We start from the raw sequence: 22,194 nt of genomic DNA, 5'->3' as shown, positions 1-22,194 counted from the left end.
GACACACAGCAATGTTTTCATCTGATTCAAACAGAACACCCTATACCAAAAGATAACAGTCTTTGCTTTTGAAGAAAAAATGGATTTTTAAAGACTTTTCAGAATTGAAACTTATATATACTATAAAATTTGAGGGAGACTAGTCACATAAACTTGGTAGAAATTTTGTCTAGTTTGGAAACACTATCAAAATTCTTAATATGACCATCTTATTCAAGTTAGCAGTTCTACTTATTGTGATCTCTGTCTGTCAAATAAATAAAAAACTTATTTGTGGAGCATAACAAATAACACGGAAGACATAGGGAGATGGAGAGGAGAAAGGAGTTGAGGGAAATTGGAAGGGGAGGTGAACCATGAGAGACTATGGACTCTGAAAAACAATCTGAGAGTTTTGAAGGGGCGGGGTGGGGGGGGCGGTTGAGGGAGCCAGGTGGTAGGTATTAAGGAGGGCACGTATTGCATGGAGCACTGGATGTGGTACAAAAAAACAATGAATTCTGTTACACTGAAGAGAAAAAAAAAATATCTTTAAAAAAAAATCACATCACATCTAACACATTTAATTTTTTAAAAATCTAAATGACTTCAGTATTTTTATTATTTCTATATGGATAGATTGCAGTTATTTCTGAATAGTTCTGACAATACTTTCTGGAAATTATTAGATCTTTGCTTCAGATACTGCATGTAACTAAAATATTTCTTGCAGATAAATTTTAAGAAATGAAGAGTTGCAGTTTGAAATATATTTGAATACTTTTAAGCAAAACTATAATCAAATATTTTAAAGGAATGGTTACCATTTCATTATTTTTCAAAAAATTATACATATAATTCTGTGTAAAGTATGAAATAAAAATCTGAAGATACTAACCAATTACACAAAAAACTTATTAAAAGAAAAATATTTTAATTTTGCTATCACATAAATAGTTATAAGTATTCTAAGAATTTATTCTTAGTATATAACAAAAGTAAAAATTAAAGGCAGGAAAGGTAAATTTTATCCCCACTTCATCGATACAGAAGACTAAAGGGCTAATTAAAGCTGTCCAAGTGCACAAATAAAATGAAAATAAATCACATGGCACCTGTAAAATCATACTTATTCTCATATCCTGCTATTTTTTCTTAAAAAAGGAAGTTATGGAGAAACAAAAGGATAAAAGGATTTAACATGTTAGGTATGAACTAAGAATGCAATTTGGAAGGCAAATAATCACAGAAACTGCTTCATTTGAAGTATATGTATGTTAACAAGACCAAGGATTCTACTAAACAATTTTTCAAAAATAGGACTACAAATATTAGAATGAGATTTAAAAAGACGGGGGGAAGATGGCTAAGGTAAAGAAAGCACTGGTGGTCCAAAATAATACCATCAGAGAAAATAAACTAGACATGTTAGAAAACAGATTTTGTTGAAATTCAAATTAATCGAAAGACTGAAAATAAGCACTGTGGATGTGCAGAAAAAGTGAAAATAGAAATAAATTAGAGAGGTAAGAAATACAGAAGGCAACGAAATGTGATTAGTAGAGACAATTAGTGTCCCTGAAGAAGAAAATCTTACAATAAAGGAAATTTTATAAGAATGAAAAATCTAACAGAGGCCAATTGTAGTTTAAGGAAAAATCTAACACAGGACAATTGTAGTTTAAGGAAAAATTGAATCTGCAGATTGAAAGAGTGCTACGCCACCCAGAAATATTAATACAGAGTATCATCAATAACTTAACCAACTTCCTTGGTTAAGTTATTCAACTTTAAATATAAAAGAATATTTCAGGTAACAAGAGAGAAAAAACAAATCATCTAAAACAAAGGAAGTGACCAGACTGGCTTCAGACTTCTCAGTAAAACTCAATGACAGACTGCAATAAAACAAAGTCAACATTTTAAGGGAAAAAAACCATGAAACAAGAGTACTATAACCAGTCAAGTTATTGTTCAACATAAAAACAAAAGGCAATTCAGTCTTTCCTATAAAAAACTACCTGACCACAAATACCAACAAAACAGAGATTAGTAAGTTACTAAATGAATCTTCATGTAAGAAACTATGAAAAAATTAAAATGTTGGTAACAAAACCTATGATGTGGGGAGATGCGTAAAAGAGAATATGTGTTAATTACTTCTTAATGCCTCCATCAGAAAGGATGATTTTCATAATCTTTTAATTAGCACAATACTTTTGGTTTTAGTAACTGTTGTGAGAAAACTGTTGTGTTAACTCTAGAAATCTCTGCAATTCCCCTTTATTTTCTCTAAATTAATTAAAATACTTTAATTTTAAAATACTACCCATAGTATAATTTCATTCTAAAAGAGTTATTTCTACCTATTTAGTCATCTTTCTCTTTAGCTACCCATCATCCATTATTAGATCTGCATGTATGCCTAAAAGGTCTTGATAATGTTTGCCAATCGTTAATGCTGGTTACTTACAGATGGATGATATTTCCTGTATCTTATTTTTTAATTGCATGTTTCCATATTTCTTGTGTTATTTAAAATACATTTAATAATATTTTTTAAACTGAAAACAATTCTTTATGTCATAACTATAACTAACATAACCAGTAACTATTGAAGTAGTAAAACACATTGATATGTATGATCCTATCTGTGTTCACACAAAATAAAAATGGGCATGAAGACTGACTGGAGAGATTTCCAAGAAACTGACTGCCTTAGAGAATGGAATAGGAAAAAGAAAAAAAATATCAGCAGCCTTTTTTTTAGAGTGGTTTTATGTTCACAAAGACTATCTGTACTCTACTAGATTGCCTTTATCCCCTTGTCAAATCAGTTGACCATATTTGTGTGAGTCTATTTCCAGGCTCTCTATTCCTTCTATAGAAGAGAAAGGTTTTTAAGTTTCCACTTTGTATACTTCTGTATGTTACTTTTCTAAATAAAATAATCTTCTTTCACTGGAAGGAATTTCACCTAATTTTTTAAAGTATTTATCCTTGGGTGATAGAATTACAGATATTTTTTTCTATGTGCTTGTCTGGTTTTTTTAATGCACTAGGTATATATTATTTGAATAATAATTCAAATAATTATAGAATAATAATATAATATATAGAATATATAGTATAGAATAATATAAAATATTATTATTCTATATTATTCTATATAATAATATAGAATAATTGAAATAATAATAATTCAGAGTAATAATTAAAAACTTCATAATGACTATCTTTTAAGGAAGCAAAAGATTTTTTTAAAAAAGAAAAATGAAAGATCCTTTTTGAAAATTTATTAAAATATTTTCGTTATTTATTTGAGAAAGTTCACATGCCCACATGTAGAATTGGTGTTGTGAGTGGGCAGAGCCCGATGATGTGGGACTCATTCCCAGGACCCTGGGATCACGACCTGAGCTGAAGGCAGATGCTTAGCCAACTGAGTCATCCAGGTACCCCAAAAATGAAAAGATTTTTTAAAAGATTTCATTTATTGGGGCGTCTGGGTGGCTCAGTGGGTTAAAGCCTTTGCCTTCGGCTCAGGTCATGATCCCAGAGTCCTGGGATCGAGCCCCGCATGGGGCTCTCTACTCTGCGGGGAGCCTGCTAACTCCTCTCTCTCTCTCTGCCTGCCTCTCTGCCTACTTGTGATCTCTGTCTGTCAAATTTGACAGACAGAGATCACAAGTAGGCAGAGAGGCAGGCAGAGAGAGAGAGAGGGAAGCAGGCTCCCTGCTGAGCAGAGAGCCCCATGTGGGGCTCGATCCCAGGACCCTGAGATCACGACCTGACCTGAGGGCAGAGGCTTAACCCACTGAGCCACCCAGGCACCCCAATATGAAATATCTTTAAAGGAGAGTAAGTAGTCTAAATTATCTCCACTTGTATAAAAAGCCCTAGCAGTGTTAGAAAGGTGTCCATGTAATGGAAAAATGACTTAGAGTATGAGGAGTCAGAGAAAAAAGCAAGATGAAGATGGGAGTCCAAGAAAGGGTGGCAGCTGGGCAAGCTCTCTCAGAGCTCAAATAGGGTGAAAGGTATGTCCATGATGGAGGTCACCTAACATGGAAGACTGCCCAGTATACAGTATCAGAGTTCCGACAGGGTAAGAAGAGCTCCAAAAGGAGTATGGCCTGAAGGAAAGCCTGAACAGGCTAAAACATGCATCTCCATCATGAGGATGCCTGACTCAGTGACAGAGCCACAGAAGGGTAAAGAGGGCATCCGTGATCCCATGGGGTGGGGTGACCCAGGACAGAGTAAGAACACAAGTGGAAGATGGGGTTACTCACATGAGGAAGTTGTTCAATCTGGCATGTAGTGGCAGAGCATGAGCCTAATAGTGAACATTCTACATGTGGACTGACACAGAATGTCAGAACCCAAGCAGGTGTGTGAGGTCACCATGTGGGAAGGTGCCTGGATGAGCAGACTGAAGGAGGATGATCTCTGTGGGGTAAAGGTATGTAACACATGACACAGAATCTGGAGTCTTTAGATAGCTAAGTAGGGCATCTACATGGAGAGTTGCCAGGCATGAGTTTCAGAGCCTGAGCAGTTGATGGAGGGTAACAACATAAGGAAAGATAAGTATGAGAAGCCTGGCTTAGGAAATTGGAGCCTTAATGTGGTGTGGAGAGCTGGATGCCAAAGATAAAGCAAAATAATAAGGAAGTTACATGGAGGGCAGTTTGATATTAGGAGTGTAAGGATGGGGGAAAAGATAGGGCCCATAACCACAGATGGATGAAAAGAATAACCACATAAGAGGAAGGTATCCCAACCTGAAATGACAGAACCCAATTTGGGTAAGAAAGGCATCTACTGATGTGCATTTAAATGCCCTATGTGGGCAGGTCTTCCTTATGTGGATTGGAGGGTGGTTCTAATCAGACTGTTTAAGTCAATGAGGTAGGAAGGGTGCCCATATAGGGAGTAACCAGACATGGGGTGTCAGGCAATGTGGGTGAGGTGCGCAATCACTTGGAGGCAAATTATGAGAGGCACACTGCAGAAATAGAACTTGAGTTTCACTAGCAGGAAGAAAACAACTCCACATAATATAGAAGGCCAATGAGAAGGTGCAAAACTGACCTGCCTGTGGAGCAATCAGAGAAGGAGGATCTGGAAGCCAGAAAGGGAGGAAAGAACTACAGCTCCAGGAACTATGAATGAAATGCCATGTGCTATATGATATCTCCCTGTCCCTTACTCTATTACTCAGAAATTATTATTCAATAAATAATACAAAATTCTCAGTGGTTTACAAAAGCAAATATTCATTTCTTCCTCCTGAATCTACAGATGTTGAGTGTGGCTGAGCTGAGCCTGGCTGGGTTCCTAGGGTCAGCTGGGCTTACATTCACATATGTCATAGTTGTGTCTCATAATGGGATGCTAGTCTGAAGATGACATGCTACCTGAGGATGCTCTTTGGATGGCAAATGGCATGAGTATAAGACAACTGGCCTTTGCAAGTTATCTGGCTAAACCATATCAGTGGGATAGGGAAGTAAACTCTACCAAACAGGGAACAGGATAGCAGAAATGAATATTGGCTAAACAAATAATCCCACCATACAAACCTTCAGTAAAACTGGAAACATAATGCTTACTAATTTGGTGAATCAAGAAAATACACTGAGTTTTGCAATAATATCTGTATAAAACTGAAAGTACAAGGCTAATTGAACGAGAACAACAAAACCCTGGATTATACATTCATTTCTCCCACATAAAACGGAAAGAAAATGAGCTCACATTTTGTTAATCAACACCTGTTTATTAGATTCTGTTCTAAGTAATTTAATTTAAATGTCTCATTTTTTTCACACCAGTCAAGAGGTTAAGTACAACTATTTTCATTTTTAGTGGGGGTTATAAACATAAAATGGTTAAGATTCTTTCTCACATTCCTGTATTTCATGTGTTAAAATTTTATTTATTTTTTTAAAGATTTTATTTATTTGACACAAAGAGAGAGAGATCACAAGTAGGCAGAGAGGCAGGCAGAGATAGAGGGGGAAGCAAGCTCCCTGCTGAGCAGAGAGTCTGATGTTGGGCTCAATCCCAGGACCCTGGGATCATGACCTGAGCCGAAGGCAGAGGCTTTAACCCACCGAGCCACCCAGGTGCCCCAAATGTGTTAAAATTTTAATTCAGGAAGAACATATCATTGAGGAAATTAGAAGGACCAAGTCTTCTATTTCTGTTTCCTTAAATTCTGTATTTGTTTATTGGCATCCATTAATCACAGGGCTGAACTAACAGCCAAAGAAAGTTGTTCACATCTTTCCTATGATCCAGCTTTCACAAGTGCATGAAAATCATGCTACAAACCTTCCAGTCACAAACCCCAACATCTGTGTTCCAACTGCTGGCTAATAGGTGATGTCACCACCTAAGAACTTCCAGTTACTATAGTAATAAAAACTCTGGCATAGGCTTTTCCCTCAGTCCTGTCTGCTTGCTGACCAACTCTGGTATTCTCCCAGGATGTGACTTGCCCCCTTCTCAGGGAAAATGTAAGTAATAAAAATCTTTCAGTGGTATTAACTTCTCCATGTTGACATGCATTCACCTCTATAAATTAAAAATCCCTGGGTTCACTTTAACATATTAAGAGGCATTAAGACCCCTGTAAGTCTTTTTTGTGCTCTCTTTCTAGGATGCCTAAGAGATTTACATTCTCTCATAGTGCAATGAATAACAAACCCAACTTGTTCATCTACAAATGTGTTCCTGGTGGTCTTCAGCTGAAGGGCACTGATACTGCCAAAAGATAAAGAATCAAAGCTTGAAGGGATAAGTGTTTCATCAAGGTCACACAATTAGTCTGTAACAGAAAGTGATTAGAGTATAGCCTTCCTGACTCCCATCAATATATATTTTATTATATCTTGTGGATTAGGATTGAAATCTAGCACAATTCTCAAAAATACACACTTTTTATTCAAAATTACACCTCATGTTTTAACTCTTTCAAACTGAAATTTACTTTCCCTGGAACAATCAGTCTCCTCCAGCAACCTTGCTCTGCAACTTAACTCAGCATCTCACCTTCGTGGTCAAATGCTGCAATCTGTCATTAACAATAACTGCACTCTCTCTCTAATCTCATCTGAACTCCAACTCCCACATGTCTGGCGTACTTTGTCTAGTCACAAAACACCAAAAATCCTTCCAAACAATCCCCACCTGCCTTTCATAAATCTTACTATTTTTTCACGGACATTTACCCATACTCTACCCATACCATCACCTCCCTACTTTCTTGGTTAAAGTCTATGGTCGATTCTTAATATTTTACCCCCCTTCTCTTTTTCTTACTTGCTGGCTAAACCACAGCCTTACTTAAAACTACCCACTTGAGACACTAATGTGACTGAAGAAAATGACACACTGTCTGTTACCACTTTCAGTTCACAGAAGACACTTCAAGTAAGTTCTTAATATTGAATAGCAATGACAAACTAGTTCTTTGGTCCATTCCCACTCTCATTCTCCTTAACCATTTCATGTTTTCCTTCTCAAAACCTCCTCAAACTCGCCTGCAGCTGGTGTCCTTGTTTTCTGATTCATTGAGAAAAAAGACACAAAATTCCACAGGCTACCAGGACATCTACCCACTTATTTATACCTTGCCAAAAATGTTTTGCTTTCCTTCCAGTTATTGTAGGTGAAATTTTCATCTTTTTAGCAAAGGCTTAGCCTTCCTCTTGGCACTAAAGCCCATTCTCTCCAGCTAATTCATAGCATGGATCCAGCAATCCCCTCTACCTCAACACACGGATCAACAATTTTCTTTTTCTGCTGCATAATGGAAATTAGCATAAATCCATACGAATGTTTTCTCATCAGAACAGCATTATGACATACTCCCTCCAGTAACTACCACCTTATGTCTTTTATTTGCTTTACAGTAACATTTTTTTTAATTATTGCCTATGAGTTCTGCCTCCAGTTTCTTCCTCTCCATTCTCAATGCAATTGCCCTCATCCTTTTGTACTTGACTGACATCATTCTCACTCTTCTCCAGCAAGATCTTTATTTTGTGAAATCCAATAATCATTTATCAATCTTAGTATTAATATAACAATATTTGTAACAAGTGATCATTTCATGATCCTTGAAACACTTTCCTTCACTAGTGTTCCAAGACGCTGCAACTGTCCTAATGATCTGGTTACACCTTCTCAGTCAACTTTGCTAGTTCCACATCATTTCCAGTGCTAAAGTGTTCCAGATCACTCCATTTACACTTTCACTTTTCTTTTTCAAAATTGGAGTCATTTTTGAATCCCAGCATGGTACACATTCAAAGTAAAAGCAAATCCTGGCAGTACTAACTTTAAAAAAAAAAAAATACCTAGACTATTGTGCCTAGAATTTTTTTTTTAACCTATATTCATTTCTGGGTGATTTCATTCAATCTCACAAAATTTACATATTACCTATATATTACTGAATTCCAAATAGAGAGTTTCAAACTGGTCCCCTCTTCTGACCCGCAAGGTGAATCAGGAATCTAGCTGCCTATTTGATAACTTACCTTTGATTGTCTACATGCATCTCACCTTCAGCATGTCCAAATCGACCTCCTGACACTCAAACACAGACTGGCTCTCTACACTGCTTTCTTAATCTTAGTACAGGTTAGCCCATTCTTATACTCAGTTCAAAACACTTGTGTTCTTTAATTCTTTCTCAAAGGCCTATAATAGTTAATGTTCATTTTACTACTTCCAACTGTATCCAAAATCTGATCATTGCTATGAGCTTATTCCAGGCCACTATTCTCTCCAATCTACATTATTTTATTATAATATCTTACATTATATTTTGAGTAGTCTTTCTGATTCATCCTTTCACCTTAACCTTGGATATATGAAAGGGTCATTTCCTCCTAAAGTTTGTGAGCTGCCTCACTTATACCGTAATCTCTTTCAGCATTATATAATGTTATTTTGGGTTCTTATTTCTTATCTAAATTACAACTATGTCCCTTCAATTCTCTCCATGGCTCCAATATAATTATCCTCTAATCCATTCCACCACATTACTGCCAGCATAACCTTTGTAAACCATTAATCACTTTACTGCTTAAAACTATCCAGTGGGTTACTACTTCTTACAAATTAGATCCTTAGCACCTCAGAGTCCCAGGTAGAGATTCCCAGCTCTGTCCATGATGAAGCTTCAGACTTGTATCAGACCAAATCCTTTGCCAAAAACAACTATAAAGGCTGATCAGTATAACTGAGTGACCATCTTCAGACACCGCAGCACAACTACTCAGGGAAGACTTGAGGTGCTAATATTACTGAAGGTAAGCAATTTCCAGAGTCCCATATTCAATCCAGCAGAAAAGGGAAGTGCAATTTAAGCATAAAGCAGAAGTCTCAATAGACAGAGGAGAAAGAAGTTGGACCTCAGCTTTACTAAAGTTGATAGAATTTGAAAAAACAACAACTTGGTCATGAGAAAGCCATAGAAACCTGAATTCTCAGATTCTACATGCAATTTTCCGTTATGTATCAACTGACTCCTAAGCTCACATGTACAGGATGAGACATAAAGACAATACAGTTTTGTCAGTGTGAACTGACAAAACACATTAGTGGAGAGGATAAATAGATGAGCAACAATTAAATAGGTGAACAACTTCCCAACAACTTCACATGCTATTCTTTCTAACTGAAATATAATTCAATCTGATACTTAAGGGCTATAGGCTGTGTTCAAACCATACCAAAATGGATAAATAAAGAACTAAAACTCTCATTAGAGCATGTAGAAGGATATTCTGCTCAGGAATAAGAGCAACACCTTAAGGATATGTGCTAATAGATCAGCCCTTACAAAGTTAAACATCAAAACCCAACAATAACAAAGTGATCTGTTGGTTATCCCTGTGTCTTCCAATAGAAAAAATAATTCTACTGGGAAGAACATTCCTCGTAACCTCATCCAGAACCTCTGGAATTGTTATATACACGACTTGTGAAACTCCATAAAAATTTTCACTACAAAGAGGAAGGCAGAGAGGGAGGGGGAAAGGGAGGGTAGAGGGAAAGGGGAGAATAGGAAGGGAAGAGAGAGAACTTAATACCCCTCCCCCCACACACACATATAAATAGAAACAGAATCTTGTTATTGACCAGATGAATGTTATTGTAGGTCGGGGGGAGGGACGCCACGGTAATGCTTTTTTACTTCTGTTTGGCTGGACAGTATACTTCATTGCCACCTCATAGGTTACCATATGGGAGTACCAGCTACCACACTTTCTGAAACCAAGGCATGGACCCGAATCCTGCTAATTTCCAGAAACAAAGACTAGGGTTTTAGAAGAGTATGCTCCAGGACTCAGGCTTCTGCCATTAAGTGAGGTAAGAAGTATATCAAAACAATGAAAGCAAATTCATGAGGTACCTTAAGTTCTCCGCAGAACGAGGCTACAGGGACCTGGGTCCCTGGGTTGACACCGATCCTATCTTGAAAAAAGTCGGCTTTTTCACAGGCAATAGTGTTTCCCGGCATGCTTCACTTATTGTTCCTAGAATGAGACGAACACACAGCTGTGTGTGGAATACTTCTGAAGTTGGGAGTGGGACACCGTGTGGGTGGAGCACACGCCTGGGTTCCCACAGCCAATGAGCTACAGTGCGCATGCCCCAAACAAAGGTGTCCGCAATGCGCATGTGCAGTGGAATTTCGCCAGCTGCTTGACGGCAATTAGCTCTGCGTTTGGAAGTGTGAGGTGGAAGAGATTTAGGCTCGAGGCCTGCCCGGGTGGCCTAGCGCGGGAGTGCAGTAGGGAGCGCCTGGATTCATCCAAAGATGCTCATTCTCCTCTCCAGGACGATGAAAACGGTCTTTTTTTTTTTTCCTGTGGAAGGAAAGGTGAGTGGCGCTGTGGCTCTTCCTCAGGTCAGAGGGGAGGCCTCGCAGGCGGGGGTGCGAATAGTGACAGCCCTGTATTCTGGGAACAGAACTCGGAAAATATGCGCCGGTGCCCTGTGGGGAACATGACGCAAGTGATGGACATAGTCTTTTGAAAGGGCACCATCCTCTCAACAAAAAAGTCATAAAGAAGGTAATAGGGGCCAGGTGACCGGAAACTATAAGGGATGGCTTCAGACAGGTGGGGACAGATTCTGAGAATGGTGTGTGCTTCTGCCTCCATTTCACTTCTGCCTGGAGCTGGACATGGCTTTCTGCCTCCCCTTTGAAGCCTGGTGTTCCTCCCTTCTAAGGCTTTTCAGCAACCAGCTGGACAGCCCTTTGTTACAGTGTCCTCAGAGAAAATCGCTTTTTGTTGCCAGTTTTAAATAAATCAGAAAATAGAAACAACTTATCCAACAATAATAAAACTCCATCAAGAAAATCAATTAGCTATAATTGTTATATGATAGTTTAGTCACATCTTTAATGTGGCCTCGCTGAAACTAGAATTTAGTTAGAATAAAAATAAAATTAACTACTTAATGCTTAAAAGAATGCTTAAAATGCATTCTTTTAAATTTGCCCAACAGCTATAATATTGGAACATTACTGGGGAAAAACAGGCAATACAAAACATTTCTGTAATATTTCAACTTCAATGTCTGGGAAGGCTTTTTAATAAAATCCAAATGAAATGCACACATGTACGCTCACAGCATAGCAAAGGACTAGAACGTATTTCCTTTTATGCTATCTAAGAATCAGTGTCATCTAGTGATCACAGTTAGTGATACTTTTCCATCATCACTACAGTTCCATTATAGCCAGGGATAGGAAATCACTTTATAAAATCGTTACTCAATAGAAGTAAAATTTTAACGAAATCTTTATATATAACCTTAGAAATATGTAGATGTACTTGAAATAGCAAAACGTTCCTAAGAATCATTAAAAAGGAAAACAATAAGTGAAATATTTCACTGTGATTCCCCAGTGCAATCACTCATTCTCAAAATGTGATCTCTTCCCACACTAACCTTCAACTGACTTAAAGTCAATGAGACTATCAACCAAATTTTTATTTTAATGAAATTACTCAAAGTGACCATCGGGAATAACAGTTGTAATGATAGAACATTTTAGGGAAAAAAACTGGTAGAATTTCCCTTATGAATAATAAGATATTTCCTAGAATTTCATTAATTAAAATACAGTCTAATTGCGATAAGAACCACAAATATTAATGAAATAGAATAAAAAAGTTACTTTAGCAGGCTTTAATGTTACCTGGTTATTATCATGGTTCTGTGTTCCTTTCATACTCCCAGCCTTGTGGGTCACTATTCCATATCTCCTCTATCGTTCAACAATTCATCCACCTGTCTCCTAGTCAACTGATAACTTGCTTTCTATTTCACTGAAAGAAAAAAACAAAAGGCAAACAAACAAACAAACAAAGGCAACTAGAAAAGAATTTGCATGAGTTCTCAGGATCACATTTGTACATTTGGATGAACCTTGCTTCTCTCCTATTACTGTGAAATGTTCTACCTCCCATATAGTTCAGCCCTTCCTCTTAGAAAACAGATCTCACCACTTGGCTTTTTAAGGATATTGTTCAATTAATTCTTCCTTGTAGCCCTTTCATTATTACATTTTCCTCTTTATTGAATTTGTGCTGTCATTTATCATATACTTAAAAATATGTTTAACTCCACTTCTCTCTTCAGTTACTGCCCACATCAGCTTTCCCTTAATTCAAAACCCATTGAAAAACTACATAGAATGACTGCCCTCTGTCCTCTCACATTTCTTCAGCAGTTCTATCAGTCTTTTGTTGCCTGCATTTCAGCAAACACCATTCTTTACCCCTTCCATACACCATTATTTAGACTTTTAGACAAAGTCTAAAGATGAACTTTTTTTAGCCAGCTTACCCTATTGTACTCAGAATAGCTACAATGTATTTAATACAAACTCTGTCCTGGAAGTGTAATAATCCTTTTTTAAAAGATTTTATTTATTTATTTTAGAGAGAGTGTGTGAGGAGAGGAGGAGCAGAGAAAGAGGGAGAGGGACAAGCAGACTGTGCACTGATTATGGAGCCCAACATGCACAGCTTGATCCCAAGAATCGAGATCATGGCATGAGCCAAAACCAAGAGTCAACTGAGTCTCAAATGACTGAGCTCAACTCATTGAACCCCTCTGGAAATGTAACAATTCTATAATGTATAGATGTATACTTAACTAATCATAAGGCATTATAGATTATAAGATATTCCATTACTTAAAGTACTAATATGAAATATTAAAACATTGGTAATTATAAGAAATCATCAATTATGTTACATCTCAACACTAGAGATAGTAAAATGAAAAAAAAATTTTGCCTAGAATTATTACAGTATTATATCTAATCCCTAAACAACTATGTTAAGTAGGAGTAATTGTCTTTGCTGTATTTAACTTAACATTTTTGTTAAATAGCAGTAATAGTACTCAAATGCTGGTGGTAATATTATTAGTTAATATTTATTGAGCACTTAATTTAACAAGAAGCTATTCAAAGCTATTTTCATGGATTATTTATTTTTTTTAATTTATTTATTTGAGAGAGAGAGCATGAGAGAGCATAAGCAGTAGAAGGGGCAAAGAAAAAGAGAAAGGCTCCCTGCTGAGCAGGGCACCAGACTCAAGAGTTGGATCCCAGGACCCAGTGATCATGACCTGAGCCAAAGTCAGATGCCTAAACCAACTGAGCCACCCAGGCACCCCAGAGCAGTTTTCACAGATTCTTATTTAGTCTTCTTGAGATAGTTATTAGCATCATCTTCATTATACTGATAAGGAAACCAAAGTACTGAAAGGAGAAAGAATATATTCTGATTGGTAGTTAAACTAGAATCTAAACCCAGCTGGGTGTTACTCCCACATTGTTCTGTCGTCATAATAAATGCATTAGTTTGCTAGAGCTGCCATGAGAAAGTACTACAAAATTACACAAAACAGATTGTCTCACTTCTGGAGGCTAGATTCTGAGGTCAAGGAGTTGGCAGGGTGGGTTATTTCTGACAGCTGTGAAAAAGAATGTGTTCAAGCCTCACATCTAGCTTCTGATGGTTTGCTGGCAATCTTTGGTGTTTGTTGGCTTCTCCTTCCTTCATCACACCAATCTCTATCTTTATGTACATGTTGTGTTCTCCCTCTATGTGTATATATCTGTCCATATTTCCCCTTTTTATAAGGATAACAGTTATACTGGATTAGATGCTTTCCTACTCCAGCAAACTTCATTTTGATTTATATTTGCAAAGACCACCTTTGCAAATATGGTAAGAGGGTAAGGACTTCAACATACAAATTTTGAGGAGACACCAATTAGTGTTAACAGATATTTAAATTTCACCAGATAAAAATAATTGTTACCTTAAGGTTTAAGAGTATGTTGCTTTGATGACCTAAAAGTAAGACAGTGTTTGAGGTTTACAATCAATTGATTAATTGTTTCTTTTAAGTTGTGAAGTAATGCACTAGAAGACCCTCAAAAGTCCCCTCCCTTCATGAGTTTTGTTTGTCCTACGCCAGTAGCCATCTAGCTGTGGTGATGCTCCTAGCAGAGAAAAACACTACTAGCTGGACTTAGGCACAGTGATAATAAGACAGGTAGTAAGCCACCTGTGCTCCAGTGTAAAGTGAACTTGATTTATTTCCTGGAATAAAAGTGAATTTATACCATTTAAATATCACCAGTTGATAAAAACTTTGGAATAGGTACTCTTTATTTCCAGAATTTACTATCTAGTTTTATATAATACATTCACAGGCAGTACAGTGCCAGGAAGAAAAATGTATGGCTCTCCTGTTAAAACATGGTATAGACCAAAATTTTTGTGATAACAAAAGAAACGTTTTTCCTTCATTTTGCTACCTATAACCAAAATATGTAAATATCTATAAACAATCATATACTAACAAATTAGACAACCTAGAAGAAATGGATAAACGCCTAGAAACATATGATCTTCCACGACTGAATCATGAAGAAATAGAAAATGTGAACAGAACAATTGCTAGTAATTAATTTATTAATTAATATAAATTACTTAATATAAAATTAATTAAATCAGTAATCAAAAAACTCCCCAATAAACAAAAAGTCCAGGTCCAGATGGCTTCATAGGTGAATTCTACTGAACACTTAAATAGGAATTATTACATATTCTCAAATTGTTCCCAAAAAATTGAAGAGAAAGAGTACTGCCAAACTCATTTTATGAAGCCAACATTACCCTGATACCAAATCCAGACAAAGACACTATAAAAAAGGAAAATTACAGACTAATATCCCTGATGAACATAAATCCAAAAGTCCCCAACAAAATTTTAGCGAATCAGGTTCAACAGTACATTCAAAGGTTCATACACTGTGACCCAGTAGGATTCATTCAAGAGATGCAAGCATGATTTAATATCTTTAAACCATCAGTGTGATATACAATAACAAAATGAAAGATAGAAATTATACAGTCATCTCAATAGATGCAGAAAAACCATTTGACATAATTTAGCATCCATGTATGATAAAAACTCTCAACAAAATGGATACAGAGGGAATGCACCTCAACATAATAAAGGCCATATATGACAAACCCACAGATAATATCATGCTCAGTCTTGAAAACCTGAAAGCTTTTCTTCTAAGATCAAGAACGGAACAAGGATGCCCATTCTTGCTATTTTTATTTCACATAATATTGGAAATGCTGGCCACAGCTATTACACAAGAAGAAGTAGTGAAAAGCATTCAATTTGGAAAGGAAAGTAAAGCTGTCACTATTTGCAGATAGCATGATGATATATGTGGAAGTCCCTAAAGACTCCACCAAAAAATGTTAGAACTAATAAATGAATTCTGTAAAATTGCAGGATACAAAATTAATATACAGAAATCTGTTGTATGTTTCTGTATACTACTAACAAATTACCAGAAGGAGAAATTAGGAAAACAGTATTGTAGTTATATCAAAAAGAATAAAATAGGAGTAAATTTAACCAAGGAGGTGAAAGACCTGTACTCTGATATTATAAGACATTCTGATGAAAACATTTGAAGATGATACAAGTAAACTGAAAGATATACTGTGCTCCTGGATTGGAAGAATTAATATTATTAAAATGTCCATACTATTAGCAATCTACAGATTCAGTGCAATCTCTATCAAAATACTAATGGTGTTTTTCACAAAACTGGAAGAAGTAATCCTAAAATTTATCTGGAACCACAAAACACCTTTAACTGTCAAAGTCCTGAAAAAGAAGAACAAAGCTTAAAGAAGTCACAGTCTGATTTCAAGCTGTACAACAAATCTGTAGGAATCAAAACAGTATGTTACTGGCACCCCAACCCCAAAAAAAATGTAGATTAAGGAAACAGAATAGAGAGTCAAGAAGTAAACCCATGCTTATATGGTCAATCTACAGCAAAGAAGACAAGCACATATGATGGGACAGTCTCGTCAATAAATGGTGTTGGGGGCGCCTGGGTGGCTCAGTGGTTTGGGCTGCTGCCTTCGGCTCGGGTCATGATCTCAGGGTCCTGGGATCGAGCCCCACATTGGGCTCCCTGCTCCGCAGGAAGCCTGCTTCCCTCTCTCTCTCTCTCTCTCTCTGCCTGCCTCTCTGCCTACTTGTGATCTCTGTCTGTCAAATAAATAAATAAAATCTTAAAAATAAATAAATAAATAAATAAATAAATAAATGGTGTTGGAAGATTGGACAGATACATGCAAAAGAATGAAACTAGGCTTTTTTTTTTTTTAAACACCATATTAAAAGATAGGCTCAATAAGACTTAAATGTAAGACAAAATCATAACACTCCTAGAGAAAAAGGCATTGACACTGACATTGGTCTTAGCAATACTTTCTTAGATGTCCGCTCAGGCCAGGACAAAAATAGCAAAATAAACAAATGAAACTGCATCAAACTGAAAAGCTTTTGCATAGTAAAGGAAATAATCAACAAAATGCAACCTACTGAGTGGGATAAGATACTTGCAAATGGTATATCTCATAATGGGTTGATATCCAAAATATATAAAGAACTTATACAACTCAAGAACAACAACAAATCAAAAAAAAACCCCAATTAAAAAATAAGTAGTGGACCTGAGTAGACATTTATCCAGAGAAGACATACAGATAGCTGACAAGCTTATGAAAAGATTTTCAACATCACTAACCATCAAGAAAATGAAAATGAAAACCGCAATGAGACGACTTCACACCTGTCAGAATGGCTATTATCAAAAAGACAAGAAATAATGTGTTGACGAGGGTATGGAGAAAAGGGACACCTTGTGTACTGTTGGTGGGAATGAAATTTGATATGTCCACTCTGGAAAACAATATGGAGGTTCTTCAAAATGTCAAAAATAGAACTGCTATACGGCCCAGCAGTTTCACCTCTGAAGATTTAAAAAAACGAAAACACTAACTTGAAAAATATAAGTACCACTATGATACAGAAGCAATATAAGTGTCAACTGATGTATGAATGGATAAAGAATATGTGGGGTGTGTATGTATTTGCACACACACACATGCACACATATCGTAATATTACTCAGCTATAATGAAGAGTGCAGTCTTGCCATTTGCAACAACATAGATGGACTTAATAGAATATTATCCTAAGCGAAATAAATCAGAAAATCTGAAAACAATTCTAAAGAGAATCTAAAAAAATAGAAACAAGATTCATAGATCCAGAACAAACTTGGTTGCCAGAGGGGAGGTTGGTTGAGGTATGAGTGAAATAGAGGGCATTAAGGGGTACATACTTCTAGTTATAAAATAAGAGATGAAAAGTTAAGGACAGGGAGTATAGTCAATAATATTGTTATAATATTGTATGGTGACAGATAGTGGCTACACTTGTCATGGTGACCATTGAGAAATGTATAGAATTGTTGAATCATTATTCTATACACCTGAAACTAATATAATGTCATATGTTGTACTTTAATTAAAAATTAAAAAATAATATTACAAATTAAGCCAGCATCACAAAGTACCAATTATTTTATGAGTTCAAATAGAGGTCCACCAAAAGTTGCACTTATCCGCATGACACTGTTTTCACAGATTGAGATTTAAATGAAGGACAAAATCTCAGTTAAATCGATTCTAATTCTTTGGTAGTCATAATCATTCTTCTTGTTTCATATTATATGGAGATACTGACAAAGGTTACAAATTGTCCTTATCTTTAAGTAATGCCTAACCTCTCCTCGACCAATAAAATCCAATTTTAATAGGCCTCCAATCCCAACCAATAATTTCACAACTATTTTTTTTTTATTTATGGTCTCTTAGAAGTTAGAAAGCATCAATACAGATTACATTTCCTATTTATGAGTTCCTGTAAATTAGGAAGCCATTAGTTTCTTACAAGTTTATTCCTTGAACTTCTACTGCCAAGATCCCAGTCCACAGTTTTTTTCTACTTTCTATCACAAGTAAGCATAATAAATGACACTAATTTTTCAGCAGGTATACTGTTTCCCATCTTAATTTCTGTGTATATTATCTAATTATCTGTTCAGTTTGCTTTATCTAGTTTTCTGCAACTGTGCTATTGAAGTGGTTTGCCATTCTTTCTTTTCTTCCCGAGATGTTATCCCACATATGCATCCAGTAGAGACCAACTATTTTGACTCAATATGTCTGTCTTTATTAAAGACAAATTAAGCTGGACCTACTACTATTAATGATATTATTTAAAGTTTTGGTCAGTATAGTTTATTCACCAAAAATGAAGTTGTCCCAGGGTGCTTGCTTAATGCTTGGAAATTGAGTGTATATTTTAGATTTGAAATACTGAGTTCCTCAGAATTAAGTAATATGGATAGTAGAGACTCCAAATATACTCAAGTTTGAGAATGCCAAAGACTTTTCCAAATCAGTGGATGTTGTCATTTTTAGTAGTGGTGTTGAGACACAAAGGGTCACTCCAAAGCTGATACTTGTTTTACTTTATCAGTGTTCTTTACCTTTCCATCCACAAACAGATGGTCTGTAGACATTAAGACACATGGAACTTTGATCTTGAGCACTGTACAGGTACCATTGAATCCAGCACCTTTCTCAACTGGTCATCACCTAGATGAATAGATACATAGTGACCCCTGGTCTTCTGTGTGCACTCAGAAGTCAACAGCTCCTGCATAGCACCTTCTAAAGTCTGTTGTAATGGATCAACCTGTAAAATGAAAATCAAAATGCCATTAGAATTATTCCAAGTGTTTTAGTATATACTATTAGTATCACTGAGACACATAATACAGATATTCCAGATTGAATGCTTCTTAAATTATCCAGAGTCAGTATAAACATCAGATTCACCCAAAGGAGATTGCAAAGACGGATAGCTTCACCTTTATAAATATCTGTAAATATAGCTAATAGCTATTACTCCTTTTCCTCAGATTCTCACAATGTACCAAGGAAATGTTAAAATTTCCTTATTGCATTATTTATTTATTTTTTTTACCTTTCCTTGAAGTAATCACTTTTCATTCTTACATTTCTCATTTTTAACTTGGACTTTCCCCTTTTTCCAGTTTAGGATTGCCAGATTAAGCCAGAAGACTGCAGAAATACAAGGCTGACCAAATTTCTTTCCCCTCTCACTCATTTCTAGGCTAATGAAATAAGTATATGACTATGGAATAAAAATACAAATAAATTAAGAATAGGAATCTTTTCTTGACCTGCCATTTCATATTCTTCCTGTTTGCCCTTTAGAAATACTGGTAATGTGCTCTCTTGTTTGACTGGTTCTGTCTCCCTTTGAGACTGCAGTCATTTTCATTGAAGTGATCATGTTTTATTTATCTTTGCAAACCAGAATTTAACTCTGTTTCAGTATTGATAAGTGATCAAATTAATGAATAAATAATAAGGCTTGATTATGTAGAATGTAGATTCCATGTTCCTAGTAGAACGCAGGAAATTTGCATAAAAGTGGACATAGGATTGATAAGATCTTAGGAAGCTACTTGTAAGATCAATTGTAATTTAGAGAGGAGGTGATACGAAAATAAAGAGTAAATGTTAGGGTTTATTCTCCTGTGTTGAACACTTGCATATCGTATTTTAAAGATTTCTTTTTTTAATCATTAAATAGCAGCTTACTGATTGCTCCTTAATGTATCTGGTTTCTGAATGTGCAATTCTCCATCCAATGGTAAGAAAATTGTTTACTGTTAGGGGGTAATGGCTAAAAGGAAGACAAAAGGTACCATTTTCTACCTTCAACCGCATCATTAACTCAACTTGTGAGTTGCACACATTATTTAATCCCTCCTGCCTCAGTCAGCTCAGCTGTAAAATTAGGTGGAAATCTGTATGTAATGGTCCATATGAGTGATTTGATTAAAGATGTCCAAGAAAATTAAATGAAATTGAATTTAAAGTACCTTCTGAGACTGAAATAAACTAAACATTTTATAAATTTTTTTAGGTCTCTATCATTACCAGAAAAGTATTCTATTTCTTTTTTAAGTTCCATGATATTTTAGTAGGATAAAGCCAACTTAAATAGGTTTTTGTTTTTGTTTTTGTTTTTTAGGGAAGATGCTGCCTCCATTGTTCTCTAGGAAGCCTCAGATAACATGAACTTAAATATTGCAAATCTAGTAACATTTGCAAATTCACATTGAATTCCCCTGTGATTAGAGTCTCTTTTCCTTATCCCCCTCAGCCAACCTCTCCTCTCTTCCCCCTCCTCCTTAGTATCATTGTGCCCGCATCTGGAATGGTTTAATGGATCTAGGTTGCCCATTTTTTAAAAAGTACCATTTGGACACTTTAACTGATATGGACATTGAGGCGCAAAATAGGTGGAAGGTCTTAGAATGAATTAATAGCAAGGAAAGGAAAGAAAACTTGAACAGCTTAAGTTTTGTATTACTTTCAAAATCTTAGAAAGATAATGATGGTTTAGACTTAGAAGAATGATAAATTATAAAACTTCAATTTTTGTATGAAGCATATTGTCTGCACCATAACTGACCTTAGAGGGATGACATGAAAACAAATTTCAGCTATTAAAGTGTTTTGAAATCATAAAATAACATATAATGAGATAGAAGACCCAGAAGATACAGTTAAAAAAAATAGTTCATAAATTTAGAAGATAGACAATAATGTAAGGTTATATATATTGATTTTATTAAAAAACTAAGAAAGCACTTAATTTTAGCAAGTAGACATTTAAATAAGCGTTTGTATGTAGATTTATCATTTCAGGTGGAAATGTAAATCTAGAAAGTTGTAGTTATAAGCAATTCATAGTTCACTGTAGCCACCAAAGTGAACTTAAAAAAATTGACTGTTTAAAATTAAACTTTGACAACATCTTAATATTTGAAAAGTTCACCTGAACTTTATCTGGTCTTTATGCTGATCACACATTGAAGGACACAAAACTATTAAAATAACATTAATTTTAAATGAGGTTTTTGTTCTAATTGACGTTTGTTATCATACAGCCTGTCTGAATTTATTTCTAGCTTGCATTTTTAAGCCTCAGGTATCAGTGTATTTCATGACACAGATGGATAGCCATCTGTATAATTTTAACACACATATGAATTTCAATGAAATTTGTCTAGACTGATATAAATGTTGTGAATGTGCAACACTTATTTTATGGTTCCCCTAAAAGGGTTATGTAAGCCTTTAGTCCTTCAAAATACTTTATTTAAAAGTATTTACTTCAAAATACTATAATGTGATTTAGGGAATATCAAGCTGTGGTGTGATAGCGTAGGAAATAACTGATTCCAGAAATAATCATTCTAGATTCTACTCTCAGACCAGGATCTAATGAAGTCAAAATTGATAATAAAGTGGAAGTAAAAGAGTCAATCCATGAAAATGTTCTCTTAATTTTATAACTTTCCCATTGGACTGACACAGACATTTCATATATTATTTGGGGCATAAAAACTTAATTTCATCTTTAAGAGGAATTATTTTAGAAATGTACTTTTTCATTTATTCTTCCTCTCAGGACTGCCTTTGTTGTGTCCCACAGATTTTGAACCGTTGTGTTTTCATTATCATTTGTTTCCATGATTTTTTTCAATTCTTCTTTAATTTCCCGGTTGACCCATTCATTCTTTAGAAGGATACTGTTTAGTCTCCATGTATTTGGGTTCTTTCCAAACTTCCTTTTGTGGTTGAGATGGGATTG

General features: G+C 35.6%; 1 long non-coding RNA gene across 2 annotated transcripts in view; it reads left to right on the top strand.

The window, feature by feature from the left end:
* The first annotated feature begins 6,418 nt into the window (after positions 1–6,418).
* Positions 6,419–22,194, top strand: part of LOC101670770 — an 86,765-nt gene continuing 70,989 nt past the window's right edge. For both annotated transcript variants that reach the window (XR_001177718.2, XR_001177719.2), the window contains exons 1-2: positions 6,419–6,506; positions 10,240–10,374. This is a non-coding gene — a long non-coding RNA (uncharacterized LOC101670770). The remainder of the gene's footprint in view (positions 6,507–10,239; positions 10,375–22,194) is intronic.

This window comes from Mustela putorius, unplaced genomic scaffold, assembly GCF_011764305.1.
Source record: "Mustela putorius furo isolate JIRA1106 unplaced genomic scaffold, ASM1176430v1.1 tig00003845_pilon_pilon_pilon, whole genome shotgun sequence".
Taxonomy (NCBI): domain Eukaryota; kingdom Metazoa; phylum Chordata; class Mammalia; order Carnivora; family Mustelidae; genus Mustela; species Mustela putorius.
The sequence above is the reverse complement of the archived record's forward strand: the minus strand, read 5'-3'. Positions and strand labels throughout refer to the sequence as shown.